At 40.7% G+C, this 14,227-nt stretch overlaps 1 protein-coding gene across 2 annotated transcripts in view; it reads right to left on the bottom strand.

The window, feature by feature from the left end:
• Positions 1–11,793, bottom strand: part of LOC122553171 (protein transport protein Sec24D-like) — a 202,602-nt gene extending 190,809 nt beyond the window's left edge. The window contains exon 1 of one of the 2 annotated variants that reach the window (XM_043696769.1): positions 11,616–11,793. The gene's annotated coding sequence lies outside the window, so the exon portion shown is untranslated. Of the gene's footprint in view, positions 1–11,595 lie in introns of both variants that reach the window. The other variant, XM_043696761.1, reaches the window with a different exon arrangement.
• Between the last annotated feature and the right edge of the window lie 2,434 nt (positions 11,794–14,227).

Genomic DNA, 14,227 nt, shown 5'->3' with positions numbered 1-14,227 from the left:
ATCCATAAGCAGAAACAGTGTTGAATTAATAACTAAATATAGTACTACATGGAAAACACAGACAATTTCAGGATACAAAGAAAGTTTTGCAGGATTGAGCAAACATTAAGACTAAAATCGAAAAGAACTTGGATCCCCAGGTCACACAATTCTGCGCTAGTCAGTCATGTGACTTCTGTTGAGCCAATAGCATGCTGCAGCTGTCCAAAACTCTGGCGTGGCCACACTTGGAGTATTGCATACAGTTCTGGTCACCGCATTACAGGAAGGATGTGGAAGCTTTGGAAAGGGTTCCGAGGAGATTTACTAGAATGTTGCCTGGTAAGGAGGGAAAATATTATGAGAAAAGGCTGAGGGACTTGAGGCTGTTTTCGTTGGAGAGAAGGATAAGAGGTGACTTAACTGATACATAAGATAATCAGAGGGTTAGATAGGGTGGACAGTGAGAGCCTTTTTCCTCGGATGGTGATGGCTAGCACGAGGGGGCATTACTTTAAATTGAGGGATGATAGATATAGGACAGATGTCAGAGGTAGTTTCTTTACTCAGAGTAGTAGGGGTGTGGAATGCCCTGCCTGCAACAGTAGTAGACTCACCAACTTTAAGGGCATTTAAATGGTCATTGGATAGACATATGGATGAAAATGGAATACTGTAGGTTAGATGTGCTTCAGACTGGTTTCACAGGTTGGTGCAATATCGAGGTTCGAAGGGCCTGTACTGCACTGTCATGTTCTATTCTCTATGACAGCTGCAGCTGAAAAGTTATCAATATGATGTGTAAGCCTTTGGCTGCTCAGCATTCAAGACCATCCCAGTTGATGATGCTTTTAGATCCCACAGGACAAAGCACTTGCTTGTATTACTCAAGTTGATCTGACTCCTGGGTTTATTCATAAGATCACTCAATCAACAGGAAGATGGTATAATCAAAGATCAAGCTATGGATGTGATAGCTCCAGTTTTCCCAAAGTTCATTAACAGAAATTGTTTATCTCCCAATAATGAATATCTGAACAACAATCTGGTAAAGCTGGGTGTCAAGAGGAGAACATCTAAAGCCTGATCTAATGTCCATGAAGGAGGATAGTTGACTGTTCAAAGAGAGTTTGAGAAGAAATAATATACTATCATTACAGTCACAGGCGATGTCATTGGTGATTTTGATTAGGGCCAATTTAATGTTGTGCAAGGATGAACACTCAAAGAAATTCAAATATGTGGTGGAATAAAAATGAATGGTTACAGAGTTAAGGCTCTAAGAGTGGAAATGAAGAATGAAATAGGGCAGTCAGGATAAAGTAGTTCAGGATAAATGCAAGGAAAATATTTAAATATTTTTGAAATTTAAAAGGATAGTATCGTGGAATAGCGGTAATGTCACTGGACGAGTAACTGGACTATAGGCACATGGCCTGGTGTATCAATGCTATGGATTTAAGAGCTGTATTTTGAAGAGAAGTTTTGAGCCAGGAGGTGAAAAGTGGTCTTTTCTAAGCCAATAAAGTAAACAGCTTGTGAGGCCCTGGGTGTTTTTTTTTATTAGAACAATAGAGGCAGCATGAATGGGTGAAACCAGGCTCTTACAGAACCAGGATTTTAGTTTAGCTTTCAGTAGTTGTTGGCATTTTAAAGTTGGCATCTCACTCGACCACAGCAAAAAGCTGGAGTTGTCTCTATCTGCCAGAATTTTCTCTTGGTGTTCTTTTCACCCAACGTGGTGAAACACCGCATGTGAGACAATCGGTTTTACTGAATTTACCTTTGCCAAGAGTGTGTTTACGGGATGTTACTATATTGGAGCAGTTGCTGTTTAGTAGTTAAATAATCTATTACTCTGTTAGGTTTTCCAATTGTGTTAAAGTTTCCCGATTCTTTTTTCTTTTGTTTGTATTTCAACTATAGGGTAAGAATAAAGTGTGTTTTGCTTCAAGCCAAGTAGCGTGACCAATTGAATTATAATCGGGAACTAAGCACCTTACACTTTCCTCTAAATAAAAGTTTAGGTCCGGGTTATGTCCTTGATATATCTGAAGGGTGTTTGGTTTGGTCCATAACACTGGGAATAAAAACAGAAAGTGAGGGAGAAACTCAGGAGGTCTGGGGAGAACCAAGACCAATGTTTCAAATCCAACAGGACTCTGCATTGGAACTCCAAGAGTCACAATGGATTTGAAACATTACAGGAGTGTAAGTGAAATTGTGTGGAGAACTAGGAGACTCCTTCAACAATTGAATCCAGGAATTTGGACCTGATTGGACTGTTATATCATTTCACCATTAGTTTCACTGAAGAATATGGAGTTATTAGAGAGTTTATCAAACAATCTTTACAACTGGCTGTGTGTCTGGAACATTTGTCTATGCAAGCTGATGCAGAATCACTTGACTGACCTGTAAATGACCATTGAAAACATGGTCACTCTGGACAGTGATTCCCAAACTTTTTTTTCTCCACAGTGACTGCATTTCAAGGCTTGAAGATAATCACAACCCAAGTGCGAATGTGAAAGGATAATGGGGGTAACCTTTTGAGAGCTAGTGTTTTGGGAAGATCCTGTTAGACAGCTGTGATAACTCAGTCAGAGCTCCATAGCAGCCATAGCTGCATTGGACTTTGTAGTTCCAGATTGTGACCTACTTTGGGAAGCCCTGCTCTTATGGCTCTCAGCCAAAAGGCCATGCTGCAGAGATCTTAAACTTATGCAAAGCTTCCATAACTGAAGTCATAACTAGGGCAGTAGAAGCCTTGGAAGATGAACACTCCATCTTACCTGGATTCAATAAAATGGAGATTCAGATTGCAACAGCTTCACTTCAACACTGTCACTCAGCAATATGCTGACACTCGTCTCTGAGCATGGAGAAATGATGAGCAACAGGAAAATGGAAAGATCTAGAGTAAATTGCGTAGATGTCTTACAAATCAAAGCTATATCTGCATTATTTTGTTCTTCAAACAAATGCAGATCTGTAAAAATGCTGCAGGTTCAGGCAATTATCACAGAATACATCTGGCGTTCATATTTCAAGATGAGAATCAATAACTGACCAATAACCAGCACTGTGCCTGACCTATCACTGAAACGCACACTAAGGACAGTTACTATAAGTTTTGGCTCGGAAGTAAGACATGTCTTGTCATAAAAAGAAAACAGTGGGGGAAAACACACAAATGTATCCACACTCCACAGACAGTTAGAGTGAATACAACTTGAATTAACTGGTATTCTCCTGGATCATAGTTGGGGTAAAACAGAATTCTATTGCTTATAAAAGGGAAATGGTTTTTGTTAGCATTAATGCTAATGGCACTGGTTAAGATCTGCTTTTTTCACCAGGCTAGGCTTTTGCAAATTACTATCATACATTAGATGTTTTAAAACCCTTGGTCCAGCTTTAGTTGTCCGGGGTGTTCTCCTGCCACTGAATTGCTTTTCTTTCTAATCCATGGCAAAGGATTTTTGTAGTACAACCATATAAGGTGCATCCACCCAAAATAATTGGGAACCTTTGGCAGTGCTGGAAGGCAAGGCTCTTCCTCTTAGTGAGGCCTTTGAACCTTTATTTCAGCAATCCAAAGGTCTGCTGTGTCACATGGATAGAAGCTCACTATATCTAGGAGATGTAAAGTCAAAGGTAAAGAATGCAGTAGAATATACCCAAGATAGCTTTCTGAAGCACGTAAAACAAACAAGGGAAAAGCTCAATTGGATTTAGTACAAGGATTAATTTATATTCTCAGAATAAGGGAAATAGAGTAATAAAAGGTTAGGATTTGACATTAAATTTGAGAAGAAGAAAGATCACACATAAACCAATGTTTTAAACTTAAGAAAAACTGATTTTGAAGAAATGGGGAAAAAAACTGGCATGTTAAATTGGTCTGAGCATCATCAAGTAAACTTACCACAAAACAGTGGAAGGTATTCAAAGAAGCATTAAGTACAATGAAAGAATAAAGACATATTCCAGAAGAGGAAAACTTCTACTTTATAGCTTCCATAGTCAGCATATTGGCTAAAATAGAAGATAATGTTTTTGCAAAGCGTATTTCAGCAGAATAGACCAGTAGGAATACAGCAAATAGGGGGACTTAAAAAAATATTCAGAGCTGCAAAAACAAGACAAAAATACGTGCAAAGCTAATCATAAAATATTTTAGAGATATGTTTAGAATCAGAAAGAGGTGAAGAGAAAGCTGAATTTAAAAGTCAGATTCAGATGTTATTGTAATAATCAAAGTAATCTGAGATATGCCAAATTAATTCTTTGCTTCTATTTTCAACAAGGTGTATAATATACCAAAAACATATAGCCAAAAGGTGTAATTTATTGGATTCAATATATTTTAAAAGCTGTTAATCGAAAAAGTGATCAGATCTGAGTTGAAGTGAGAGTGACAGCCCTTTACAGCAAGGCTGAATTTGACCAAGTGTGGCATCGAGGAGCCCAAGCAAAATTGGAATCAATGAGAATTGGGGCAAACTCTCCGCTAGTTGGAGTTATAGCCAGCATAAAGGAAGATGGTCATGGTTGTTGGAGGTCAGTCATCTCAGCTCCAGGTCACATCTGCAGGAGCTCCTCAAAGCAGTGTCCTAGGCCCAACCATCTTCAGCTGCTTCATCAATGACTTTCCCTCCATCATAAGGTCAGAAGTGGGAATTTTGCTGCTGATTGCACTAGCAGTTCCTCAGACACTGAACTAGTCCACATTCAAATGCAACAAGATCTGGATAATATCCAGACTTGGCTGACAAGTAACATTCATACCAAATAAATGCCAGGCAATGACCATCCCCAATAAGAGACAATCTAACCACCAGACTTGGACACTCAATGGCGTTATCATCATTGAATCCCCACTATCACCATTCTGGGGGTTACCATTGACCAGAAACTCAACTGCACATGCTGTATAAATACAGTAGCTACAAGAGCAGGTCAGATGTGAAGGATACTGTAGCAGGTAACTCACCTCCTGACTCCCCAAATCCTGCGAGTATCAACAACGCCAAGTCAGGAATGTGATGGAATGCTCCCCACTTGCCTGGATGGGTGCAGCTCCAACAACATTCAAGAAGCTTCACACCAAGCAGGACAAATAGTTGGCACCAGATGCATAAGCATCCACTACCTGAGTAGTAAGAGTGTGTTCTACATACAAGATTGACTGGAAAAATTCAAAGATTCTTAGACAGCATCTTCCAAATTCATGTCCACTTCCATCTAGAAGGACAAAGGCAGTAGATACACAGGAACACCACCACCTGCAAATTCCCGTCCAAGCTATTCAGCATCCTGACTTCTAAATATGTTGCCATTCGTTCATTGACACAGTCAAAATCCTCAAATTCCTTCCCTAAGGGCATTGTGGGTCTATCTTTAGCATGAGGACTATAGTGGTTCAAGAAGGCAGCTCACCAACACCTTCTCAATGATAGCTACAGCAATAAATGCTGACCAGCCAGCAACGCTTACATCCCAAGTGAAAAAAAATACATAACTCTAAAGCAGTTGAAAGAGGTAGAAGTAGGTGAGTAAATTGTAGGAGTATCACTCAATCTTTCAAAGGCTTTTTGATTCAGGATAATTGCTGTTTGATTGGAAATTTGCTAATGCCATTCAATTACGTAAGAAAGACGGGAGATAGAAAATAGACCATTTCTGGACCTGTCAGTTTAGTACCAGTTATAGAGAAGCTATTAGAACCTGCTATTAGGAAATAACTGAATCTGATCAGTTGAACAAATGAGAGCTGATCTAAGGGAGCCAGTCTGTCTTTAATTTCATTCCTGACTATTGGAATATTTTAAGTCACAAATGACTTAAGTCGTCATTGGACAGGCAAATGGACGTACGTGGAATAGTGTAGGTGGGATGGGCTTCAGATTAGTATAACAGGGCGGAGCAACATCGAGGGCCGAAGGGCCTGTACTGCGCTGTAATTTCTAAATAAAATAGTTAAGAAAATGATTAGGAATGAAAGACTTCCAGAAGGTGTTTTACAAGATTCCATACAAGGGATTATTAATAAAAACAAGAGTGTACAGAACTGGAGATGGTCTTTTGGCATGGAAGAGAAATTGCTTGGGTGGTGAGAAACAGTGTGAAAATAAAGTTGGTAGGATATGCGGCCTGTGCTCTATTCATCATATTTGTTAATGACTTAGATGAAGGAAAAGAAAAATTTATATTCCAGGTCATGCTTGCAGGAAAGCAAATACACAAATGGACATTGCAGAGAAACACAGACAGGTTAAGTATGTGGGAATACTGGGATAGATAGAGTTCAACTTGGACAAATGCAAGATCATTACTTTGAAGAAAGATAACGTATTGATAATTTGGAGATAAATGATGTAAAACTATAAATCCCAGAAAAGCAATGAAATTTGAGGGTCCAAACACGCAAGTAAAAAGCTAGTAACAGGAACAAAAGACATTCAAAAGATTGAATGGAATGGTATCCTTCACCTTTAGTGAGACTTCTTCACAGTTTTGGACTCAGCACCTCTCAGGAGATACATATTGACATTGAATGGGCGCAGTGCAGTTAGTAGAGTGATGTTAAGTTTTACCGGGTCAAATTATGAAGACAGTCTGCATACTTTGACTGGTACACCACCTTTTGAGTGCAGTAAGTTCCTATCATTAGCACACTTAGATCTGCAAATTTCATTTCCCGAACCATATCATCAATTCCCAATTATTTATGGTTCTGTGAGGGAAAGGAAAAGTTGTAAAAGTGGCCTATAAAATGAAAAGCAAATATGCACTGTGAAGGATGTAGGCTTGCACTGATGAAATATTATTTCAAATTCTGCACATGAATGAGCTGCCATGTTATACATGGGCTCACTGTGTTGTGTGCTGCAGGAATTTGTGATTTTTGTACTTGCTCTAAACCAGTAGTCCATTACATTTCTGTTCAATACTAGTATCATCAATATCAGTGATTGCAGTACAGTAGAGGGCATTTTGGGTCTTAGATTTTTTTTCAATTGGTGAACTAGAACCAAGCAGTCAATGACTTATAGGAAGTGATAACACTTGTTGAAAGTGAGACAATACTGGACAGATTGAAAAGGTATTGGGGTTAACATGTTGGCTGGGGAATACAATGTAAATTAATCTACAATTTGGTACATTTGACAGTGTGAATATGATGTTACAGCCATTATTATGCCTCGGGTGGCCATACTGCCAAGAGAATCTTGGAGTAGGAATGATCCACACAGAAGAAAATGGAGAAGTGACTTAAACAATGGATTGTTCATCAGTCTCAAAAAAAAATGCCAGTAAACTTCCAGTTATTTAAAACATGGCACCTGAATTGTACTGGTACATTAAAAAAATGTGGTTAACAAGGTAGTTCCAGTACAACTGGTAACAAAAGTGATGATGAAAGTATCAAAGGGCCCTCTCAAAAGAAACTGCACCTTCCAAAGCATTTTCAGTCTGTACTGGGTGTTCAAGGACATGGTTTGTTCACTTTAAAAGGCAGCGATGGCATAGTTGTAATGTCACTGGATTAGAGTCATAGAGATGTACAGCATGGAAACAGACCCTTCAGTCCAATCCGTCCATGCCGACCAGATATACCAACCTAATCTAGTCCCACCTGCCAGCACCTGGCCCATATCCCTCCAAATCCTTCCTATTCATATACCCATCCAGATGCCTCTTAAATGTTGCAATTGTACCAGCCTCCACCATTTCCTCTGGCAGCTCATTCCATACATGTACCACCCTCTGTGTGAAAAAGTTGCCCCTTAGGTCTCTTTTATATCTTTCCCCACTTACCCTAGACCTATGCCCTCCAGTTCTAGACTTCCCGACCTCAGGGAAAAGACTTTGCATATTTACCCTATCCATGTCCCTCATAATTTTGTAAACCTCTATAAGGTCACCCCTCAGCCTACAATGCTCCAGGGAAAACAGCCCCAGCCTGTTCAGCCTCTCCCTGTAGCTCAAATCCTCCAACCCTGGCAACATCCTTGTAAATCTTTTCTGAACCCTTTCAAGTTTCACAACATCTTTCTGATAGGAAGGAGACCAGAATTGCACGCAATATTCCAACAGTGGCCTAACCAATGTCCTGTACAGCCGCAACATGACCTCCTAACTCCTATACGCAATACTCTGACCAATAAAAGAAAGTATACCAAACGCCTTCTTCACTATTCTATCTTCCTGCGACTCCACTTTCAAAATTCTGACAATATCAATTCGCCACCATCCCTATCACTGGGTTGTCCTGTTCCACTAAGGACAGACCCAGCAGAGGTGGTGGCACAGTTCTACTCATTCAGGAGGGAGTTGCCACTGGATTCCACAACATTGATTCGGACCCCACATGGCATCTGATCAAACATAGGCAAGGAAATGGTGTGCTGATTTCCACCTAACAATGCCTTTAGCTTATGAATCAGAGCTCCTCCATGTTGGACATAATTTGGGAGAAGTACTGAAGCTGGTAAGGCTGTACAACGAACTTGATAGAGGGTTTCAATCTCCATCATTAAGAGTGGCTCAGCAGCACTACTACTGAATCACATTGAACCAAGCTAGAGAGAGAACCAAGAGTGAAAACATACTTCATCTTATCCTCTCCGGTACATTTGTTCTTGATAGTAACAGAAGGTGTGACCACTGCTCTGTCGCAGAGGAGACAAAATTCCATCTTAACACAGACTTTCCTCCATTTTGTTGTGTGGCACTACCATTGCACTACATGGGACAGACTTCAAACAGGTTTTGCATCTCAAAACTGGGTATTCACAAGATGCTTTGGGCCATTATCAGAGTCAGATTCAACTAAAATCTGTAATGTCATGGCCCCACTCTATCACATTATCAGGGAGAAACCTTAGTTCATTGAAGAGTGGAGAAGGCACTCAGTACTCCAAGAGTTATGGATCCTGACAACATTCCAATAATAGTTCCAAAGTAGTGTGTTGCAGAACTTGCCATGCCTCTAGCCAAGTGGTTCCCGTATAGCAACAAGGAGAAAGTGAGGACTGCAGATGATGGAGATCAGAGTCAAGTGTGGTGCTGGAAAAGCACAGCTGGTCAGGCAGCATCCAAGAAGCAGGAGTCGACATTCTTGATGAAGAGCTTATGCTTGAAACATCGACTGTCCTGCTCCTCGGATGCTGCCTGACTGACTGTTTTTCCAGTGCCACACTTTTTGACTCAGTACAGCTACAACACTGGTTTGTACCTGACCGTGTGGAAATTGTCCAGGAACATCTTCTACTCAAAAAACAGGACAAATCCAACACAGTCCAACTCAAGTTACTACTCCATCAGTCCACTCTCAGTAAAGTGATGCAAGTTGTGATAATACAATGGCTCCGAGGGGTGTAATTTGTCCTGTTTTGTTTTAAAAGAGATGTTTTGAGCCATAGGTAACAAGCTATTTGCTCCAAGCCAATAAAGTAAACAGCTTTTGAGGTCTTGGTCTTTTTCTTAAGTTGGAATAATAGAAGCAACTTAAATGGGTGGAGTCAGGCTCCCACAGAACAAGGGTTTTGGTTTAGCTTTCAGTAATTTGCTGGGATTTTTGAAGCTGGTTGTCAAAGCTGCTACATCTTTGTCTCTGTAACAGCTAGAAGTTTAGGTTCTCTTCCTGCTGACATAATCACATGTAAGAATCTGTTTTATTGAATTTGCCTTTGCTAAGGGTATAGTTATGAGACATAACTGTATTGGAACAGTTGATGTTTAGTCGTGAAATAATCTATTTTTCTGTTAAGCTTTTCTAGCAGAGTTAAAAGTTTGACCAATTTTTGTCTTTTCTTTGTATTTTAACTATAGAGTAAGCATAAAGTGTGTTTTACTTAAAGCAGAGCAGTGTGACCCATCATATTACATCTGGAACCACAGCACCTTACACTTGCCTTGAATAAGTAAAGTTTAGCATTTAGGCTGTCTCCTTGGATATATTTGAAGGGGATTTGGTTTGGGCCAGAACAAAGGTGTCATCAACAATGCTACCATCAACATTGTTTACACTTGTTTAGCAATAACCTGTAGACACAGGGTTTGGATTCCACCAGTACCATTCCTGACTTCATTTCAGCCTTCAGTCAAACATGAAGGAAACAGATGAATTCCAGAGGGGAAGTGAGAGTTGACACCAAGGTCACATTTGATTGAGTGTGGCATCAAGGAGGTCAAGCAAAACTAAAGTCAGTGGGAATCAGGGATAACTTGATGCTGGTTGCAGTCATACACAAAACTGGTAGAAAGGAAGACAGTTGTGGCTGTTGGAGATCAGACATCTCAGTTCCACTACATCATTGCAGGAGCTCTTCAGGGTTGAGTCCCATACCCACTGTCTTCAGCCACTTCATTAGTGATCTCTCCACTTCTGATCTTGTAATAGTGGAAATATATGCTGATGTTTGTACAATATTCAGCACAATTTGCAACTTTTCAGATACTGAAGCAGCCCATGTCCAAACACAGCAACCACTAAGGGCTTATGCCCGAAACGTCGATTCTCCTATCCTCGGATGCTGCCTGAACTGCTGTGCTCTTCCAGCACCACTAATCCAGAATTACGATTGACACTAACAGCATGGCATCAATTTCCAAACTGACTGATGTCACCATGAAGATCCCACCTTCTCAACCTTGCCCATCACCAAAGACGTAGTAACCCTCAGGTTAAATTCACCATCAACTGGCTCATTGGAGAGCAGCTCTATGGTTCTCTGGGATTATGACAACTTTACTATTGTCCAAAAGGTGAAGTGGACTGGACACGTAACTGCTAAGGCTACAAGAACATGTTACAGGCTGAGAATCCTGCAGCAACTAACTCACCTCCTGACTCCCCAAAACTTGTCCCCTATCTAGAAAGCTTTGTCTGTTTTTTATTCACTTATGGGATATAGTTGTCACTGGCTGAACCAGCATTTAATACCTAATTGTCTTCTAGGCCTTTTCAGTGTACAATTTAGGGTGAACCACATTGATATGCTTCTGCAGTCACACGAAGGCCTGAGTAAGTAAGGATGGCAGATTTATTTCCAGTGAGCCAGATAGGTTTTACAACAATTGACAATGGCTACATAATTGCCATTAGCTTTTAATTCCCGATTGTTACTGAATTCAAATTTCACCATTTGCCACCGTGGAAGTCAAACCTATCACCCCAGAACATTAGCCCGAGGCTCTGGATTACTAGTCCAATAACATTACGACTGTGACAAGGAGCACGAAACTATTAGAAGGCAACTTCATAAAACGTGCATTTGTTTAAATGGTGCATTGTCGCATATCAAAGGACAACGACAGCTGAAAGTTACTTTCCCTTTGAAGAAATGACACCTCAGACCAGTTATGAAGTCCTGACAGTGAATGAATTGCCACGTCAAACGACTCAAACGTATAAACCTGATGGATTACTACATCTTTAATCCAAAGGAATAAACAATTCACCATAAAATAGCCGGTCTAGGAACATGCCGGTGTTGGGCGACTGAATTATTGCAAAAAAAAGACGCGGTAAATAAACACACTTTGAAATAAATGAATAGGGGATGAAAATGTAAAATCATGAAAGAGACAAATGTTATTTACCCGGTAGCCGGTTTGCTTACTGGTGCTGAGAACCGGTTGCGATCTCCAAGCTGGTGCTCGGTGGAGCCGGTGCCTTGTGTTTTTTTTTGCTGAGGTTGCTCTCGGTGTTACACTGTATCCACAAACTCAGGAAGTGCCACGTCAAGAGGTCGCCGCCGGCACTCGCTCACTCAGCGCACGGCACCCGATGCTCTGCGCATGTGCGGCCAACATAGGCACACGTCAGCGCTGAAGGACAATAGGAATCCCGGCAGATGAAGCAAATCGTGAGGAACCATGGCAACGGGAGATGGGGACAATGGACAAGGGGGGAGAACGGCAACACCGGAAACCATAGCAACGGCATGGTGCTGGGCTACGTTCTGTGGGCACTAATGGGAGTGGAGTGCAGCAATCCAAGCAAAACACTTTATTTTATACAAGCCCATTTAATGTGATTCTTAAAATATGTTCAGATATCTTATGACATACCTGCGCAGTGGGCAGCATTTGAACCTGGACCTGAGTTAGGGACATTACCACTGCAGTATAAGACTCCTTTAAGATTCTGACATCTTAATCCAACACTTTAGACCACTTGTAGACAAGAAGGAGGCTGGAAGAGCACAGCAAGCCAGGCAACATCAGGAAGTGGAGAAGTCGACCTGGCGGGTGTATCCCTTCTTCAGGACTTTAGATCACTTGGCAACGCTGCTACTATGTGCCCTATTAAGCTTGGTTTAATTCGCAGTTAATGTTGGTTTGGCATGGATAAACATGTCAATTCTTAAAGGCACTGATATTCTCATCTATGTGGAATAGAAAAAGGACAATTTGCAAACAAGAAGTTGATTTTAAAACAGCAACCATGGGAATTGAGGAAGGGACAGAACGTGAAAGCAGAATTATAGAAAGGGGCAAACATTTATCCTCATGGCCTCCATTGTTTCAGTATAAAATTCTCACTAGGTCACCAACTGCCTCAATTAGCAGGCCCGTGTCTCCAATTATCTCCAAAAGAGCTGTCTAAGAGTGTTAATAAGTCACTGAGCTGTGTGAGATGTTATGTTTTAGGTTGTCTTTACTAACTCGTTCACCAGCTCGCTATATTCATTTATACCAGGTTGCTTTTCATTCATTCATAACCCTTTACGAACCCGTTATTTAATATAACATGGTTTTGTTCATTCATTTATTAAATGCGTTTTGTCATGTATTTTACGATCATAAGATTGAACAAATTCTAATTTAAAACAACCCTTTCTAATCAAAACCACCCTTTCAAACCCCAAGTTAAAAATCACAACATCAGGTTATAGTCCAACAGGTTTAATTAGAAGCACTAGCTTTCAGAGCACCGCTCGTTCATCAGGTGGTTGTGCAGGACACAATTGTAAGGCACAGAATTTATAACAAAAGTTTATAGTGTGATGTAACTGAAATTATACATTGAAAAATACCTTGATTGTTTGTTGATTCTTTCATCTGTTAGAATAATATGATAGTTTCACTTCTTTCATATATAAATCACAAAAATTTTTTTAAAATTACATTCTCAGGTTAACTGTAACAATCAGTTGCAGCACGTGTCTGTCTCCTGAGGTGGTCATTACGGTTCCTTACTGTGGCACATCAAAACTCGTGGTCGATGAGTTGGGCATCGTACTCCATTCTTATGAGGGCATCCTTGAGTACTTCCAGGTGTCCATCGCGTTCCTCCTTATCTGAACACGTGCACGGGTAGGGCTTTTCCATAGGGAATGGCTGTTTTAATGTGTTTTGGGTGGAAGCTGGAGAAGTGTAGCATTGTGAGGTTGTCTGTGGGTTTGAGGTTGTCGGTTTTCTGCTCCAGAGAAAACAGCCCCAGCCTATTCATACTCTCCCTATAGCTCAAACCCTCCAAGTTTGGCAACATTCTTTTAAATCTTTTCTGAACCTTTTCAAGTTTCACAACATCTTTCCGCTAGGAAAGAGACCAGAGTTGCACACAGTGAAATAATTTGTTTACTCCCTGCACAATTGTTGTCTAATTTGATATCCTCAATTGTGACTCCTAAGCAGGAAACAGACCTTATCAAGCTCCTACTTGTAATTTCTGATGAAAAAAAACCAGGATTGATGGGAAATAGCCACCGAGTATTTTTGATTTTAATTACCGTACCATTACGGTCTATGCTTTCGACTTGCTTGGCTCCTAGCTCAACTTCACCCGACAAGACCCTCCATAAAATCTAACTCTAACTAACTTGAAGACAGAAACAGGTGAATATATTACAGGGAACAAAGAAATGGCAGAAGAATTAATGGGTACTTCAGATCTGTGTTCACTGGGGAAGACACAAGCAATCTCCCTGAGGTAACAGTGGCTGAAGGACCTGTACAGAAGGGAAGTTATATTTGCCAGGATTTGGTGTTGGAGAGACTGTTAGGTCTGAAGGTTGATAAATCCCCGGGGCCTGATGGTCTACATCCCAGGGTACTGAAGGAGGTGGCTCGAGAAATCGTGGATGCGTTGGTGATTATTTTCCAGAGTTCGATAGATTCGAGGTCAATTCCTGAGGATTGGAGGGTGGCTAATGTACCACTTTTTAAGAAAGGTGGGAGAGAGAAAGCAGGAAATTATAGACCAGTTAGTCTGACCTCAGTGGTGGGA

This window comes from Chiloscyllium plagiosum, chromosome 1 (assembly GCF_004010195.1).
Source record: "Chiloscyllium plagiosum isolate BGI_BamShark_2017 chromosome 1, ASM401019v2, whole genome shotgun sequence".
Taxonomy (NCBI): Eukaryota; Metazoa; Chordata; class Chondrichthyes; order Orectolobiformes; family Hemiscylliidae; genus Chiloscyllium; species Chiloscyllium plagiosum.
The sequence above is the reverse complement of the archived record's forward strand: the minus strand, read 5'-3'. Positions and strand labels throughout refer to the sequence as shown.